Raw genomic sequence first — 18,147 nt, forward strand, 5'->3', positions numbered from 1 at the left:
GTAGGCTCAAAGAGTTTAGGGGAATCTGAAGACCCAAGATGTTCAAATGTGTCAGCTCAGATGTCACTGTCTCTTACCTCAAAATCCTGTTCTTTTCCAATCAGAACCCTGGTAGGCATAGCACACCTACCAAGGATGAGCATTCAATCTTCCCTGAAACTCCACTAATCTTATAATTAGGTTCTAGCTCTAATCTTCAACTTTCACTAGCAGAAATGAGGTTCACCCTATGTGCAATCAGTGAGGCGTTCTGGTTTTCACATTAAGCCTTTAACTGCTAGTTTATTGCTCTTTTTCCCAAAGCATTAATTGCCCTCAGCAATAGCCATTCAATGCCATTGCTATTATCATTACTATTTCTCCGTATTTCTCAAATGCCTGATACCCACTAGTGCAGTCTCTTCCATCAGAAAACTGTTCCAATACACCTCTGCTACCTTGCGCCAGGATCTTTCATTGCTCTAAATAACCCTAGAGATGGGGTCCTTGTGGCCAGTAACTAGCAGGTAATCAAGCTCCAGAATCCCTTTTTAGCATCACCTTTCTCAGACTATCTCTGGTACCAACTATTTTGATTGGGTTCTCTGAGAGTCTGACTTTCACTCAGATATTGATGAGCAGGAAGTTTATTAATGCATGCTCTTGCTTAAATCACTATTTTCATAGGGAAAGCAAAGGAAAGGGAAGATGACTGGGCCAAGGGAGAAGGTGGGCTCTGATATTGTGTCGACAAAGGCCTCAACCAACCTGGTTGAGAACTCGAAGCTGGTTTGCCTTTAGTAATTGTCCCAAGCTGAGCAGTAGTACATAGACCTTTATGCTCCCCTGGAAACAAGTCTTTGGATACAGGTTTCCCCAGCAAAGGGATGTGACATTGGATGAAGAGATTCAGTTAAGCGAAGGCAATTAGCAGAGGGGCTGACAACTAAGGCCTATGGGCCAGCAGCACTCCTAGCAGCTGAAGGATTAAGTCCTTCCATCCTGATGGGATTGGGTGGTATTGCATACTGATGACTACAGAACCCAGCTCTACCTCTTACCAACTGTGTGACTTTAGATATGCCATATGCTCTCTGGGTCTTAGTTTTCTGATCTGTAAAACAGAAATAACAGTAATGCCATCCTCATAGTGCTGTCATGAATATTAAACAAAATAATAATGTGATGCACCTTCATATCGAGCCTGGCACACAATCAGCACTGGAGTTTCTTGTAGCTGTAAGAAGCTTAGTGTTTGTGTGGGACTTTAAGACTAAGCTATAAGATACATCAGACCTGCAAACTTGTGGGTAGTAGATGCTTAGAAGAGAGGAAAATCAAGGAAACAAATAGGGCAAAAAAGAGGAGATGGTCCATAGATACATGAAGTTTAGAAAGGTGCAACAGAAAAGGACAACTTCCAGGGAGGATATTAAAGAGCCAAAGCCCAAGAAGCAACAATGGCCTTTGCAGGACAATGAGGAAGTCATTCTGGATGCTGTAGTGCTTCCTGTCCAGAAGTAGACTAGAAGTGGGAGGATTACGGAAGCTTAGAAATCCAGTCACAAACAGCTGCTCTGGAGCCCCCAACAGACCATAGTTCAACTGGGTTCACAAGTGGTGTGGGAACATCCCCAAGGAATGGAACATGTTGTCAGGAATGGGAAAGAGAGGAGGATGGAGAAAAGGATGAGAGAGCCAAGGAGAGAGAGACACTAAGGAGAGAGCCATCTCAAGGGGAGAGGAGGTTGATAACAAATTAGAGTTAAAAGCCAATCCAGAAAGTAAAAACCAGAGATGAAGAAGAAATGGAGTTGAGCTGTAAGAAATCATGCTCTTCTGATTTAAGAAGTTCCAATTCAATAAGAGTGTTGCAAAAAATCATAATAATTTAGGATTAGGTCAGCTGTGTTACTTCCTTGGAAAACAACACAAACACATGTATTAAGAAGCCCAGTGTTTTGCTATATTATAAATAGTTTTGAATGAATGTCCCTTCCCAAAATGCCTACTTTTCCAACAGGTGCAATATAATACCATCTGCAACAAAAGAATCTAAATGTCACTAACTTCATAAGAAAATATAATTGCTGTTTAGGACCCTAATTTATTACAATGATATTTAATAACTAGAGGCCCGATCCACGAAGACTTGTGCAAGAATAGGCCTTCCTTCCCCTGGCTGCTGGCACCAGCTTCCCTCCAGCACCCAGGACCTGGGACTTCACTGGCTGCCTCCTTCTGCCTTCACTCCAGCCCTGCCTGCCTCCCATAGCAGGCGCCCCGCCCCACCCTGGCCACTCTGCGCCTGCACACTCACTGCCCAGAAGCCTGGAGCGGCCAGGGCAGGGTGGAATGCCATCTTTGTTGCGTCATTTTGCATATTCCATCCTTATTGGCTGTGGGCGCCACCATCTTTTGTCATGGAGTGACAGTCAATTTACATATTATGCTTTTATTAGATAGGATGTGTATTTATATAGTATCTAGGGACCTGAAATGAGTTATGAATGTTAACTAACTCACACAACAGAAAGACAAGAAATATGACACTTCCCTTTTATCAGATAAATTCATTCCACAAAGATTTATTGGGCTCCTACAAGCTAGGCATTGTAACACTGAAAAAATGTGGCTACCTGGGTTGGATTCACGCTGTTGGAGCACCTGCCCTTCCCCCAGCAGAGATGAGAGTCTTCCAAGAATGGACCATAACCTGTCTGAAGTTTCAGGGGCCAGCCAGCACTGCCCCTGAGAAACAGGAGTTTGCCCATAAACGTAGATAGATTTTTTTTTAAACAATTATATGCTTGAGAATTAGCTGTAAAAGTCTACACTCTAGTTATTAAAAACATAAACCCAGACACTCTTGGCTTCTGAGCCATTGCTAGTCGCTGGACCTCACTTCCTGTAGAAACCCCCATCTGGGCTCTTCTGTCTGTTCTACCAAAATCATTCACTCACCCTCTGAATACTGTGGATTATGCAATTCCCGTAGCCCTTTGCATTTATTGGAGACAAGGTCAATGCTAAGGCGGGGCCCCACATTAAGGTTTGCTTTTTTTCTTAAAGATTTTGGCATCTGCGAAGATTTTTATATTGAGCGGAAAAATAGAATTCTGGACCTAGAAATCACTCCAAGTCAATATTCTCTTGTTAGTCTGGGTTGGGTGTGGGAAAGTTCCATTTGGCAGTTCCGATTGTAATGAGGTCCTGACTGCTATCAAATGGCCCGCAGAAAAACAGGACTAAACTGAGCTCAAGGCTTCGCTCTGACTCAGGCCTCAGGGTCTCCCTGTGTGGGTGAGGCCACTCTCTGGAGAGGTTCTCTGCAGGTGCCTGGTAATTGAACCCCTTCTCACGGGGTCCAAAACAAACCTGTCCGGTGCCAGACAAGAATCCTAGTGAACTGGAGAGACAAAGAAAGTCACAAATTTGTGCCTGTGTCTTGCACCTTCTGCCCCTCCCCACATCCCAGTGTGGACGCCATTAAAAAGCTGGACTGCTGCCAAAAACCGGTTTGGCTCAGTGGATTTGATCTGTGGACTGAAAAGTCCCAGGTTCGATGCCGGTCAAGGGCATGCACATTGGTTGCAGGCACATACCTGGTGGGGGGGGTGGGCAAGAGGCAGCTGGTCGATGTTTCTCTCTCATCGATGTTTCTAGCTCTCTATCCCTCTCCCTTCCTCTCTGTAAAAAAATCAATAATATATATATATATATATATATATATATATATATATATATATATATATATTTTTTTTTTTTTTTTTTTTTTTTTTTTTTAAAGCAGGACTGCTGATATCTGGAGGCACCCTTTGACGAAGGCAGAGGTAGAACCTGGTTCCAATCATAAAAGCAGAATGTCTCCAAGCCAAGTGGCATGAAACTGCCCACGTGTTGCCCCCCTGTCCTTGGGGGCAGTCATGGAGGAAGGCCCGTTTCCTCAGATGTCAAAAATGAGGCCCTGAACACACACTTGGCCAGAATACACCCTAATTAAGTTGTTGGCCGTTTCAATTATGCAGGTTATCGCTTCTCTTTACCTTTGCTCCCTCACTTTGCTCAGCGAAAGGCTGTACAAACCTACTGTTCTCTTAGGAGCTTCGGGTGATTACACGTGCGCCGTGCGTGTGCTGAGGGCTGGAAAAGTCTAAGAGAGAGGCCTTGGCTTCCCCCGTTCTTTGAAAAACATGTCCTGTATCACTCAGCTGAAATGTACAGGGAGGAAAAAGAATCTCGGAGTTTCTTTCTTCTGCTTTTTTTTTTTTTTGGAGGGAAGGAGGGCGTCACAGTCTGTGTACGGCGGAGCCCACGGTCGTACATGAAAGTTAATATTTCCAGGGCCCTTCATGGGATACCTTTCCCAGAATTCATGTTCTCCCTGGGAAACCGAAATAGCGCACGAGAGTTACCCTAAGTAGATTTAAATAATTAAATTCAAAAATTCTCAAACCACTTGCTGTTTCAAATTTATTTCTTTAATAACAGCTCAGACTCGGCAACAGACTGGATTAAGATTTCATTTATTCGAAATTTAAGGTATACGCAGCTCTGGGTGTTGTTTTTAAGTATTTAAGGGGAAATTTGTGCACGGTGAAAATGAAGAGACTGCGGCATTATAAATTCATTTCCTCTATTAGAATCAGGGTCGTGCCTGCGCTGCAGCTGTTGGGGGAAGCAGTCGCCAGGGGCTGGAGGGCGCGCCCTGGGAGCCGGCGACCCTTTGTTTCCCCAGGAGGGAGACTGGGCCGGCCCCACACCCTCAGCAAGAACTATTTCCTCCGTGGCGCCAGGCAGTTGGGCAGAATCATCTGGGGTGGTTTTTATGTGGCAAAGCAAAGCGCCCTCTGGGATTCCAGGCGACTTCTAAGGATCCATTTGCATCCGTGACCTCAGACCGTGCCTTGTCCCAGGCCCGGCAGAGGGAAGGCCACTGCTGCCCGAGCTGAGCTCCCCCCGACCTCCGCAATAACCCGTCCTCACACATTCCACAGAGCAGAGGGTGACTCAGGAAACAGGTGTTACTTCGCAGGTAACAGCCCCTCGGTACTTACTATTCCTGCTCACCAATTTTACAAACAAGCGAGTTTCTTATATGTTCATCGCCACCCCCAGGCATTCATATTCTTTTTAAGTACAGAAACCTTAATTAGATTTTGACCACAGACCCGGATTCGACTTACCCTGACAGGGTTTCCATTAGTGTAATCTGTGGGGGAATTCACTGTTTTAACATCTGTGTGCCTGAGGCCTATCTCACATTTACTGCAAAACTCTGAAAAGCCTCCTTGTACGGCTGTATGTTTCCTCATGCTCCCAATTTCACAGAAGTCATTTCAGCACCAAATGGTAATTAGCAAAGGGATGGGCCTCCACTGACATGAATGCAATTTATTGTTTTCCACGAGGCCCTGAACCAAGCAAACAAAGAACACAGTCTAGCTGTCTGGCATTTTATTAACTTGTATTGTGCAGTGCACCTTACGGGAGGGAGATCTTCGGGAGTAACCCAGTGGTTTGTGTGTGGCAACACACGGGCTCTGGAAGAATATTAATTTCAGTTCAATTAGGCAAGTTTTGTGGTACCTCCGCCTGTAATGTAGGACAGCCACTTTTATAATTATCTTCCGTATTAACTTTATCATCACCAGACTTTTGCATAAATGCAACCTTTCATCTCTGAAATGCCAACACTTCTTCAATTTTGGCAACCGTACAGCACTGCTAATTATTTGCTCATTATGTGTGGTTAACTGATGAATCATTAATAAATGAATGAATGGCTAATATATTTTTATGGTAATTGGAGATATAACTGATTGCAGACTTCCTTCGCTCCTCGCAACGGCACTGACTGAGCAGTGGCTGCCTAATTGTTTACAGATGATATACGTGTGCCCCCGCCCAGCCTTTCCCACAGTTGCGGTTTATCACTGGCATATTCTCGCCCGTCCAGGGTGGCAGCTCGCCGAGGACCAGTCTGGGCAGAGGGGAGTGGGCAGCAGCATGACTGTGCTTCCGTTCCTGGGTTTCTGTCACCTCATTTGTTTCGGCTCAGCTGACACGTAACCACGTATGGGCCTCCGAGACATTTGCTAGCAATTCGAGGGCTCCACGTGGACTCCGTTTGCTGAGGCTCTGGCAGGGCCAGGGCTCTCACACCGCCGTGACCGCCCTCCGTCAGAAACAGGGGGAGAGTCAGATGCTGACACACACACACACACGCAGACACACGCCATCCAACTGCCACTTGTCTCGCCCTGCCTGGCACAGACAAAGGAGCCGTGGCCAGTGGCCACCCAGCCTGGTGTCTCTGTGGTGGAGGAGTGAACGGGGGTGACTGTTGGCTAGCTTTGGTTAGAAGCCTGGAGTTCAGTCTGCACTGGCAGAGTCAGAAAGTAAAAACCAGCCAGCAATCCTTAGCTCCACATTCTCCGACTCAGCCTTCCACGGCTGGCTAATGGGTTTGGGGAGAACAGCTGCACTACACAAATTACACTGATCCTAGGGCAGCATCAGTCACCACCTATAGTTTAGAAACAAAGAGTCTGTATTTGTTGACAATTCCTGTGGAAATGGAAGGTAGAATGCTGGCCAGATACAGCTTGTTTAGCTTCATGCAAACAGACGGAAGATCAAGTTAAAAATGCAAAGGAGATTACCAATTCTTAATTATAATTATTTAACCAGGTGGGTAGTTTCTCCTAATGAACATTTCCATGAAAACAGAATAACTAATGACAGTCTTAAAGAAGCCTTTGTCTTCCCATGTACTAATGATCACATTTATAAATATGCAGCACGGCCCCGGTGTACATTGCTAATGATAAGTAATTAAGCACCGGGCGTGGGAAGCCAGTGAAAAGGGTCATGTTAATGCAAGAGAGGAAATTAAAAATGCAATAAAATAAGTTGCCTAGAAAAGATTGAATAAACTTCTGGCTTCCCCTCTTTCCAGAAGGGAAAGTAGGTTTCCCCACTCTCACAGTGAAGCCACGTCAAGCCATCCAACAGCTAGCTGCCTCCCACGTCAGATGGTATGCGTGATCTGCTTGCTCTCTACCCTCATCTCCCCATTGCCCTATTGGTTCGCAGGCAGAAAATGTGGATTCAAAGGGCAGTTTGGGTCAAGGGGAGAGAAGATGGGCCCCTGGAAAAAAAGGAAGCAGTCAGTCAACAGGGATGCATTCCTGTCATTGCCAAATTAAACTGGACTTTGTTATTGCTGAGGTACCACTTGCTTAATAAACTATGTTGACAACTTGGATTTTTTTTCCCCCTCGTCTCCTAGATGAAAAAAAGAGGACAAGATGGGTGCCTCTTCCACTACAATAGAACAGCCTCTGTCTCTCTTCGCAGTGTCTGTTTCCCCACCAGACTGTGAGCTCCTGGAAGGTGAGACCTTGACTCCGTGTGACTAGACATTCTAGCCTCACGCCTACCACGGCACCACGTGCAGTGAGTGCTTCATAAAGGCTGGTTGAATACGTGCGTGAATGAGTGGATGGATGGATGTTCAAAATACACAGGCGAACTCTAAACCAAGCAGCAGTGTGCCAAAGAGCCCTTGGGCATCACCCCCCATCCAAGCAGCCCCACACAAAGGCCTGGGCCTGGTGGAAAGACAGGAGGCATTGCTCTCCCGCGGGTCCTGAGAAAGGCACGGGTTCTGCACTGTACCGGCACCAGAGGGAGCAGTGGGCTGTGAGATTCCTGCCTGGGGACTGAGAGGAGCCTCATCATCTCTATTAAGCATTAAAGACACATAGAATGGATAAAGGGCTGCTTGGCAAAAGAAAGGGGACTTGTATGTGGATCTCCAAAGCTCTTGAATAAGGGCAATTTTGATTCTTTTTAAGTGTCTTCGTGAAGCTCTTAAACCACTGAAGATTTTTCCTTTCAAACATTTCAAACCCGTCCATCTCCTGGCTCTCCAGACTTCCCATCCCCTTGCTCCTCTAGATGGCTAATCCCTCAGTGAGGGGAATCTCATTTTCTGCAGCTGAAGTCTAGGGTTAACAAGAAGGCCATCTCGATGGGAAGAAAAAAAGCAGCAACAAACAGGAATCAAACCTTGGTTGGCTATCATGGGTCGTTTTTTCCTTTGTTTGTTTGTGTGTTGTTGTTTTTTTGTTTTGTTTTTGTTGTGTGTGTGTGTGTGTGTGTGTGTGTGTGTGTGTGTGTGTTTGCCTCTGTTTTCTTAAACAAGTCCTTCGAAACAAGCCACAAGGCAGGAAATCCAGGGCTTGGATCTTTCTGCCTTGTTTTAAAACTCCATCTGAATCCAAATGAATCATTTCCTCTTACATAAAATCTTCAACAAGGCCACGCTTCTTTTGTTATCAGAGTGTTGTCATCAGCAAGCCTGCTCGACTCTCATAAAGGCAATTTAGTACCTGACAGGCGAGCAATGTGTGTGTGGGCCTAGATTTGCCTTACAAATAGGGCGGCCTGCTCCGGGTGCCTCTCTGAGCCTCTGGCAGACCTCCGCTTCCTCCAGGGAAAGTTCTGGCTGCAGCAGGGCCGCTCTGCAAGCTTATCCTGACCCCCAGCGGCCAGCCCTGTCATCGGGCCCACCCCGCCTCAAGGTTCCCCGGTCCCAGGGACCCAGGCACCCTGGGCTTTTATTGTCAGTTAAAGCATGCTTCTGTTCTCCCAAGAATCAACCGAGTGAAATTTCACAACTGCCAGCTTCACCATTCACTTCCCCTGAAGCAAAACCAGCAGTTCCCCTGGGGCTTCCGCTCTGCACCCCTCCCTTTGTCGTGGCACGTCCCCTCGTGTTGCTCTTCCCACACGCAGTCTCCTTTCTCAGTGGAAACAGCTGAGTGATGTGTCTGGGGTCCCCGCCTCCTGCCTGCCCCGGTGCTGAGTCAGCATTTCCGCGGAGCCTGGTGGGAATGGACCGCCCAGAGGTGGGCATCTAGGGATGCTGCTGTCCCGCCCGCCCGCAGGGTCCAGCTGTTTCACCGGGTCAGCCACGGAAATCAACCTGCAGAGAAAAAAACAGAAAGCATCGTGGCCATGACTAGAAGTCAGCAAACAACTCCCACCTGGTGGTAGGGGTCCGGATTTAGCAGGCAAAAATACAGGACAAATTTCTGGACATATTCATACAAAAAAAAAAAAAAAAAGATATGCTGTTTATCAGAAGTTCAAATTTAGCTCAGGGTTCTCTCTTTTTTTTTTTTTATCTTGGAACCCCACCTGGGGAGGAAAGGAAAGGCTCTGGTTTTGTGGTTTTCTCCATCAGCTCCTGACCAGACCCTTGGATAGTCCTAAGCATTAGACCAGGGTGTGTGTGTGTGTGTGTGTGTGTGTGTGTGTGTGTAAGAGTGGAAAAACAGAATGAACATGACTTCTCCGGAAGCTCAGGCCTCCCTGAACATGGGCCCATTTCTCAAACTCTCAGTCCTCTTCCTCCTTTCCTTCCTCCTTAGCTCTCCAGAGGGGAGCAGGCCCCTGTCTTAAAGGGCCCCTTTCCCACAGTCAGCCTTCCTGCACTGTGTTCTTGCTCACACAACAAGGTAACTATTGTCACAGCCAAGGTTACTGTTTTTAGGGGGTAATAGATTACCCTGCTGCAGGCTCTTTAAGACTAGAACTGCTTACATTCTGAACTGTGTGTATCCACTGAAATGTAAAAAAAGGTCAACAAACCAAGTTTTGCATTACTGTTATCTTCTATTTTTAAAAAAGGCTATAGCCTTGGGAATAGCATACATATCTGTTACCGACAATTCTGAAAACCACCTTAGCAAGCTTGTCAGTATAACCAAATGTTAAATGGAAAATATTTGGCGGGATTTAAAATTAGACCTACACACATTACTTACAGATGTTTCCATGAAAAAAAAAAAAAAAAACACTTGAAACTGAACCACACCAAGTAATAAACCCCACAATGGTGTATTTTTTATACCCAAGTTAATTTTTATTATATAAGTAGCCATATGAAGAAGGGATTGCATACTGCTTAAATTAAATACGGAGGAATGAAATCAGCAGTATCCCTTTACAGCATATGGCCCAGCAAATCAAATTACAAAGCTTTCCACATCTCATTAACTGCAATGAGTACAGTGAGTTTTCTAATAAGTCACATCTTTTTCATGTGAGTGGTGAGCGGTGACTTATTGTAAGAATTCACGGGATGACCCTTGTGCCGAAATTAAGAACTAATCTAAAACGGGCAGGGTCATCTGGTCAAGACTGATCATAACATTTCCTCATTATTGTTTTAGTTGGCATTAAAGCATATGTTTTCCTGGTGCCCCAGCTGAAAAATGCCTTTGATAATTTCACTGACAGCAAATAACCCACACACTGCCATTTAATGAGTTTGGGCAGGATTAGCTGACAATAAAGAATATAGTATAAATGTTTTTATTAGAACTGATTTATTCTTAGCTAGGAAAAAGGAAGAAGTCACATGGAAATGCGGAGCTGACTTCTTTCTTTGTGATAGCCCGGCAAGTGCAAGTGTGTATGTAGGAGGGGAGGGGGGGGGGGGGGGGGGGGGGGGGGGGGGGCACACGGAGCCCAGGGCTGGCCATGCCAGTGTCTTTGGGCTGCAAATGGTGAAAGGCAAATGCCAGCTGGAACCCACACTCAGATGTTGGGTTCCTCCTTTGCACACAAAGAAAAAAATACATCTACAATGGCTCATCATGTGGCCTTTGGTTGAGATGAATTACCAATTTGCAACCTCTTGTGTTTGGAGAGAAGCAAACTGTGCTCTTTTGAGGCAAGAATCAGGAACCTAAAATCATTCAAGCCTTCTTGTTTATAAGGCCAGAGTGAGGCCAAAAATCCATTTCCCTCTGTGCTCTAAGCCCTTTCAATGATGGGTTTCTCGCCATCTGCACTAATAAATATGGACTGGTGTGTGCACACCCTTACACTGAGGAGGAGAGAAGAGTGAAAGGATTTTAAATGGTTGCAAATTGATCTCCTGCTGAGATAACAGCAGTTTGCATATGAGCCTCAGTTGTTACACATTAAGAATGGGCATTTGGCTTCTTTTCACACAGCTGTGAGAGAAGGGGTGGGTCTCTAACAACGAGGGAGGAAACGGGTCTGCTGTTCTGTTCTTGGGAGACAGGCCTGCAAGTGGCATCTTGCCCGGAAGCTCTTCCTTCACAGCTCCGGCCACGGGGGACTGGAGACGGGAGCAGCAGGCCAGGGCCCAATGCTGGGAGCAAAGCAACCACTGGAGCTGGGGAGGGGAGCCTGGAGATGGGGCCAGAAGCCCCTGGACTCAGCAGAGATGGAGGGAATCCAAACCAGAGGCGAGCCCTGAAAGTGGGTGTAGCCCAGCATGTAAGAAAGTTATCCTTGGGGTCCAGGTGAGTTTTCTGGGAGGATCTGGAGGCTTAAGACTGGCTTTTAGGCACAAGTGGTCGTGGGAAAGTCTATCTTGGGAAGATGCAAAAAAAACAGCAGTAGAGTAGGTGAGCAGGCCCAGCAGTGAGTGTGGTGTAGAAAAAGCATCCAGGGCTAATGAGACCCGGGTCTCCTCCCAATCGAAAAGAAGTGACTCCCTGTTCTCAGAATACTGTGATATGTCACTGCGGGAGCTTCTGAGGGACCACCCAGTGAGCTCTGGAAGAGTCACAGGAGCTGAGGAGCGGCCACGCAGAGGAGTGCCTGTGCATCAGAAAGCGCACTGTCGTAAACACTAAGGAGCACGAGAAGACCCTCCGTCCTGAACGTCTAAACACTCGCTCCAGCAGAAGGCAGGCTGCCCTGCATGGGGATGTGGGGCCCACACCTCCTACCTCCCCTCCCAGGTGATGAAAATGAGAGGATAGGAGACCTGGAAGGCCAGGAGGACTCTGAAGCATCGAGTCCAAGGAGGAGAAGGAGAGCAGGGACTGAAGTGGAAGCAATGGTCAGGCCCTGAGCCCTGCAGACAGCGGGAGCAGGCTTGGAAGACAGAGGCCAGAGGGACCCCTGAGGAGCAGCAGCTCTTGAGAAGTACCTGTGGCGGAGCCCAGGGGAGGAGAAGGAGCTGCTGAGGGTGCCAGGCCTTCAGGAACACCCAAGACCAAATGTTGGGGTGGGGGTGGGGCAGAAGTCAAATACAACCCGTGGTATGAAATGCAATTCTTCTCACCCAGTCCTTGGTGAAAAGGAATTAGTAGTTAGCACCAACGCAGCTGTTCAAGAAACTTGCACAGGGTTCCTCCACAGGGTTATTCTAGCTTCCCAAGTGAAACCTGTCTTAGAACCTTTGTCATGTAAGCTCACCCTTCAGTTGTAATTGAACCTGCCAAGCCAGGGTTACACAGGCCCTGGCTACTTAGCTGGAACCCAAACAAGGACAATTCCTGAGTATTGCTGAGTAACAATAACAAACTAATATTTGCACAACTTTACAGCCTACAACGTGTTGTCATAACGTTTCTCCTTTGCCCTTTATAACTCTGCTTGAAGGAGGCAACTCGACCATCACTGGGAAGTAAAAGAGCTGGGTCTCAGACTTGTGTCTTCGGAAGCCAAGCCTGGTGTAATTGTTATCATAGCAAGTAGCTCTTATGTACTCTTCAGATAGCACTAAAATGTTCTAGAAGTCTGAGGAAATATCCATGTCCTACTCTCGAGAGAATGTAATCAAGGCTTGAGGCAAAGTCCTCCAGAAAAGGCCATCCTGTCCAGACCTCCCTTAGAATATATGACTGCCCAACCAGTGTGGCTCAGTGGTTGAGCATCAACCTATGAACTAAGAGGTCAGAATTCCATTCCCAGTCAGGCCACATGCCTGGGCTGTGGGCTCAATGAGGACTGCAGGAGGCAGCTGATCCATGAGTCTCTCTGGATTGATGTTTCTATATCTCCCTCTCCATTCCTCTCTGAAATCAATATATAGATCTATGTCTAAAGTGCATGTAATGGGCCTCTGACTCTATTCCTCCCTGATTGGCCAAGACACAACAGTGCTGCTCCATGTAGGAGGTTTTGGGGACCTTGGTCTCTGCCAGTTTCCTATACATGGTGTTAAACACTCCCCTATCCATTTACTCAAGTCAACCACATATGAGAAGCCCAGGCACACTCATGCAGATATGGACATCAGACATGAGTCCTATATTAATGAATAAGGAAAAGTTTTAAACCTGGAAAAACATTTCTCCTCTTCTTCCTCCTCTTCTTTCCCAAACCTCCCACCAGCTCCCATTTGGCTCTGCACCCTCTTCTGCTGCCCTCCTCAATGCCAACCCCACCATTCCCCTTCATGTTACCTCCAGGCTCCCGCCTGTTGACCTCCATGTGCTGGGAGCAGTGCCTGCATGTTTTCTGGGCTGTCTCCCTTTTAAGTTCCTCTCACAGATTCTAGGAAGACTTCATGGTACTGTATTCCCAAACCTCCAGCTTATCAAAGCCCCTGACAGTATGTTAAGTACTGAGCAATTAAACAATAATTTACAAGTTAAGATTCGTACAATTTTAGAGTGTGAAAGGGACACTTGAATTAACAGAATTTGTCAGTTTTCAAATATTTCTCTACTTTATGACAACTTCCATCTGTAAAATGAGGGTTCTGAGCCTGCATTCCTGGTGTTCTGAGGTTTAGCATATTGAAGAAGCCTGATAAATGGATGTGAATGATCAAATGAAGAAAGGCTCCCCATTGTTTATTATCTCAATGTATACTGCTCACCAGTGGATGGGAACTGGACTCTCTAACCCCCAGGCTAAGTTCACCCTCCAGATGTGTTCTCCTATGATCTTGGCTCCCCCATTTAAATAGCTGGGTCACTTAGCAATTATGTGATCTTGCTGCACCTCATTTCCTCATCTAGAAAATGAGGATAAAAAATCCTTTCCTCATAGGGTTGCTATCAAGATTAAATGAGAAAATCCATAAAAAGTACTGAGAACAGTGCCTACCAGTACAAAGCAAAATGCCCAATAAATATCAGCTATTATTTTTTACTTCATCTGTTATGTTATATTTCATCTAGCATAATCCTTGTCACACATCACTGTGATTCTTGTTTAACTTGTTGACTTCCCAAAATGATTGTAAGCTCATGTTTGTATTGGTCTTATTCCCAGTGTGGTGGTCCAGCAGGTAAGAGGTGGTCAGTAAATGTTTGGATACATTCATATGAGGATGGGAATACTTTATGGCTGACACAAATTTCCACAACCTGGGACATTATTAATGACGAGGGGCCCATTGCAGGAAGATTCCTGCAAGACTTCTGGTGGGCTTCCCTCCTGCCATTGCCACCTCTCCCAACCCCCACCTCTCCCGCTATGGTGGGGCGGGGCACACAACAGCGGCCACCACTGCATGCCCCCCCCTGCTCGCCCCACGTGTTGCTTATGTGGCCACTGCCTCCACCACCCCCACAGCCACACTTGCTGGTGGCCACTGTGTGCCCCACCTGCTGCCACCCGCCACTGTGGCCACCCACTACACCGGTGCTTTCCCTCCAGCAGCTGCCTTGCTTTCCACTTTTCCTCTCTCACCCTTCTATGTTGTCTGCAGTCTTCACTCCTCCCTCCCCCAACGTATGCAAATAACCCACCATCTTTGTTGGGTTAATTTGCATACTCGCTCTGATTGGCTGTGGGCATAGCGAAGGTATGGTCAATTAGCATTTTTCTCTTTTATTAGTGTATATGGTTTTGGTTCCTATATCATTTGAAAAGCAGTTGGAGGCCCTAGCCAGTTTGGCTCAGTGGATAGAGCTTTGGCCTACAGACTGAAAGGTCCCGGGTTCAATTCTGGTAAAGAGCACATGCCTGGGTTGGGGGCTTGATCCCCAGTAGGGGGCATACAGGAGGCAGCTGATCAATGATTCTCTCTTATCGTTGATGTTTTTATCTTTCTCTCTCTCTCTTTTCCTTCCTCTCTAAATCAATATATTAAAAGAAGAAGGAGAAGGAGAGGAAGAGAAAGAGGAAGAGGAAGAGGAAGAAGAGGAAGAAGAAAAAGAAGAAGATGAGGAAGAAGAAAAAGAAGAAGGAGGAGGAGGAGGAGGAGAGGAAGAAGAAGAAGAAGAAGAAGAAGAAGAAGAAGAAGAAGAAGAAGAAGAAGAAGAAGGAGGAGGAGGAGGAGGAGGAGGAGGAGGAGGAGGAGGAGAAGGAGGAGGGAGGAGGAAGGAGAGAAGGGAAGAGGGGAGGAGGAGGGGGAGGAGGAGGGGGAGGAGGGGGAGGAGAAGGGGGAAGGGGAGGGGGAGGAAGAGGAGGAGAGGAGAAGGAAGAAGAAGAAGAAGAAGAAGAAGAAGAAGAAGAAGAAGAAGAAGAAGAAGAAGAAGAAGAAGAAGAAGGAGGAGGAGGAGGAGGAGGAGGAGGAGGAGGAGGAGGAGGAGAAGGAGGAGGAGGAGGAGGAAGGAGGAGAAATAGTTGGAGGACACTATTGCAAAGTGGTTATGAGTGCAGACAGCAGAGCCAGAGAGAATGGATTTGAATCCTGACTCCATCACTAACCAGTGTGTGACCACACATTACTTAACTCTGTACCTCTGTTTCCTCATCTGTAAAATAGGAATGATAAAAATGGTACCTACCCCAGAGGGTGTTCCTGGAGATTAAATGAGTTAATGTTTGAGAAGTGCTTAGCATTATGTAAATGTTCCCTGTTATCATCATCGCTATCATCATTGTTATTTGTGAGTAAGAACAGGACACAAAGAAGATCTGAAAGTAAATACAGATGTGTCATTGTTCCTTTAGGAAAACATTGTGCTGCAAATACAGGGAGCCCATGGGATGGCTGAACGGCAGTGCTCAAGCAAACGTGATGCTATGCCATGATGATTTAGTCGTCATTAATAGACTCTTGGAATATTTTAGGTTCAGAGGTCAAGGCTACATATGAGGGTAGGGGGTCATGGGAGAGCATTTTCAGAAAAGTGTCTGATTTGCACAATGCGAACAGCCTCGCCTGCCGGTTCCCTGAATTCCAATTAGGTGGAAACACATTTGCAGCCCAGCACCACTCCTCGAGTCCTGCTGTGGCTGGGACCACTCTTCCCTCCTTGCCGGCTCCTTCTGACCTGGATTTTCTCATCACCCTCCATCCCAGGGACCTTTTGGAACCCTCACATGGCAGTTGTCTCCTTTGCTGCAGTGTCTCTGGAGCTGTGGGGCTTGGAGAAGCTCTGACACTATAGCCATCCCTTCACCGGCCTCTTCATCATGGACTGCAGGTCACCAGAGATGTCCAAAAGGGCAGACACCAGCCTCTCCCAGGTTTCCCATCTACCCCCAAAAGAAAGTGGGGAGCAGCAGGGCCACTGAGTGAGGAAGGCAGCAGGACTCGGCTTGGGAAACATGGGGATCTCTATAGCTCAGGAAAATTTAGGAAAAGGTATCTTCGGTCTCTGAGCAATTAGAGAACAGGAATCGATTTAGAGCAAGGAATGCTGAGAGTGTTGCAACTTCTGTGTTTTATCCCTTTCACCACAGTGGCTTCCCTCACCCCACAGCCCACAGCAAGAAGGTGATTTGAAGCTCACCACACTGAGCCACAGATTGATTTTAAAATTATTCATCATTGGCCATCTTACCGCTATCTACCTACCTCAAGATTAGATGCTGCCACTATCTTACAATTCTCTTATAAGGGTCTGAAATCAAAATCTTTACATGAATGGGAGTTTATCTCACCAGTTGTGAATATGCACTGCGGTTTGTTATCATAGAATTGTTTACTCTAGTATTTGCTTAATCTACCTACCCAGTTTATTTTATGCATCAGTTTTTATACTTACTGCACATCCAATGTTAGGTGCAGGAAAAAAAAAATCACAACAGAATCTGGCATGGCTCCATTGTAATCAATACCTTATCTGTTGCATCTATTGCATACTTGACTTTTTGATGTTTGATGGTAATTCCCAAACCCCCCTTATACACACACAAACTAAAATGAGTCTCTGAAGATGCATCATGAATAGGTCAAATTTACTCAATACTCATAGCTCTTACACAATATTACTATTAAACATTGGTGTGCCTATTTAATAATTTTAACAAGATGTTTATAAATGAAAATTATTTCCTTGGATTAGCCAAACGATTGCATCGTGAATGCAACATGAATGCACACACAGGTGCCCAGCTGCCAACAGAAGGTGAAAACTTAAAATCGGGGAGGGTCTTGGGAAGTCATGGTCCATTAGGCTTCTCAATCCACAGAGCAACACAGAAAGCTTCAGTCCTGACTCATCGAGTCATGCGCTCATTGCCTGATGCTGGTGGGCAGATTCCATCCACGTAACATATGTTTTTGAAGAGATGATGCCCCATTTTAAATTGGCCTGGCAATGATACAAAGGCTGAAATCAAAATTTCTCCCGACCTTCCCATGAGTGCCATCCCACTGTTTGGAGAGAAAGGAAAGGGAAGGGTGGAGGCCTGGTGCGGGAATGTGAGGGGTTTGGGACTCAGGTCCTCTGGAATATAGGACAGGCACAAATCCCTTAAAGCCGTCTGGAGTCCCAGGTCGCTTCACAAACACTCAGCCAATAAGAAAATGTTTTAAAAAGCACTTAAGCTTAATGGGTTGAGGTGGTAACTCAGGAGAAGCTTCTTAACTAAGGAACAGCAATGCCCCTGAGCTGGAAAGGGACCGCCTTCAGGAAGAGCTGTGCCTCACACAGCAAACACACAGAGAGAAGGCCTCCCGTGTACGGTGGGTGGCCACGTCAGAACGGTGATGATGTGCCAGAGGGATGGCCCTCAGAATCCCTGGATGCCTCTTGGTTTGAAGCAGACTTCTTGATTCACTCCTCTCCCAGGCCTACTGCAGACCAGACTGTATAGGACCAACTTCTGTATTTCTCACTCTGCCAACACTCTTTTGGCCATCAGGGCAGGACTATGCCAGACACTCAGTAGACTGGGAAGTGCCTACTGGCATCGCAGGTTGTCATGTTACATTTCCTCAGCATCTCTAACACGAGGCAGGTCACAGAGTCGTCATCAGACCCAGGAAGTTCTCCTGCTAGAAAGATGGTTCAGGTTCTTCATGACTCCTCACTCAGGGATTTGTCTTTTTATACTGTTGTCTCCTATCAAATAAAGCATTGCCTGGAACAGGATCCATCTCCAAACTTGCTGTGATTGCATCACCCCGAATGCCCACGCTCTAGCACTGGTGCCATTGGGCGCCTATTCTAGTTCAGGGGCTATGCACCCAGGGAG

This window comes from Pipistrellus kuhlii, unplaced genomic scaffold, assembly GCF_014108245.1.
Source record: "Pipistrellus kuhlii isolate mPipKuh1 unplaced genomic scaffold, mPipKuh1.p scaffold_m20_p_2, whole genome shotgun sequence".
NCBI lineage: Eukaryota > Metazoa > Chordata > Mammalia > Chiroptera > Vespertilionidae > Pipistrellus > Pipistrellus kuhlii.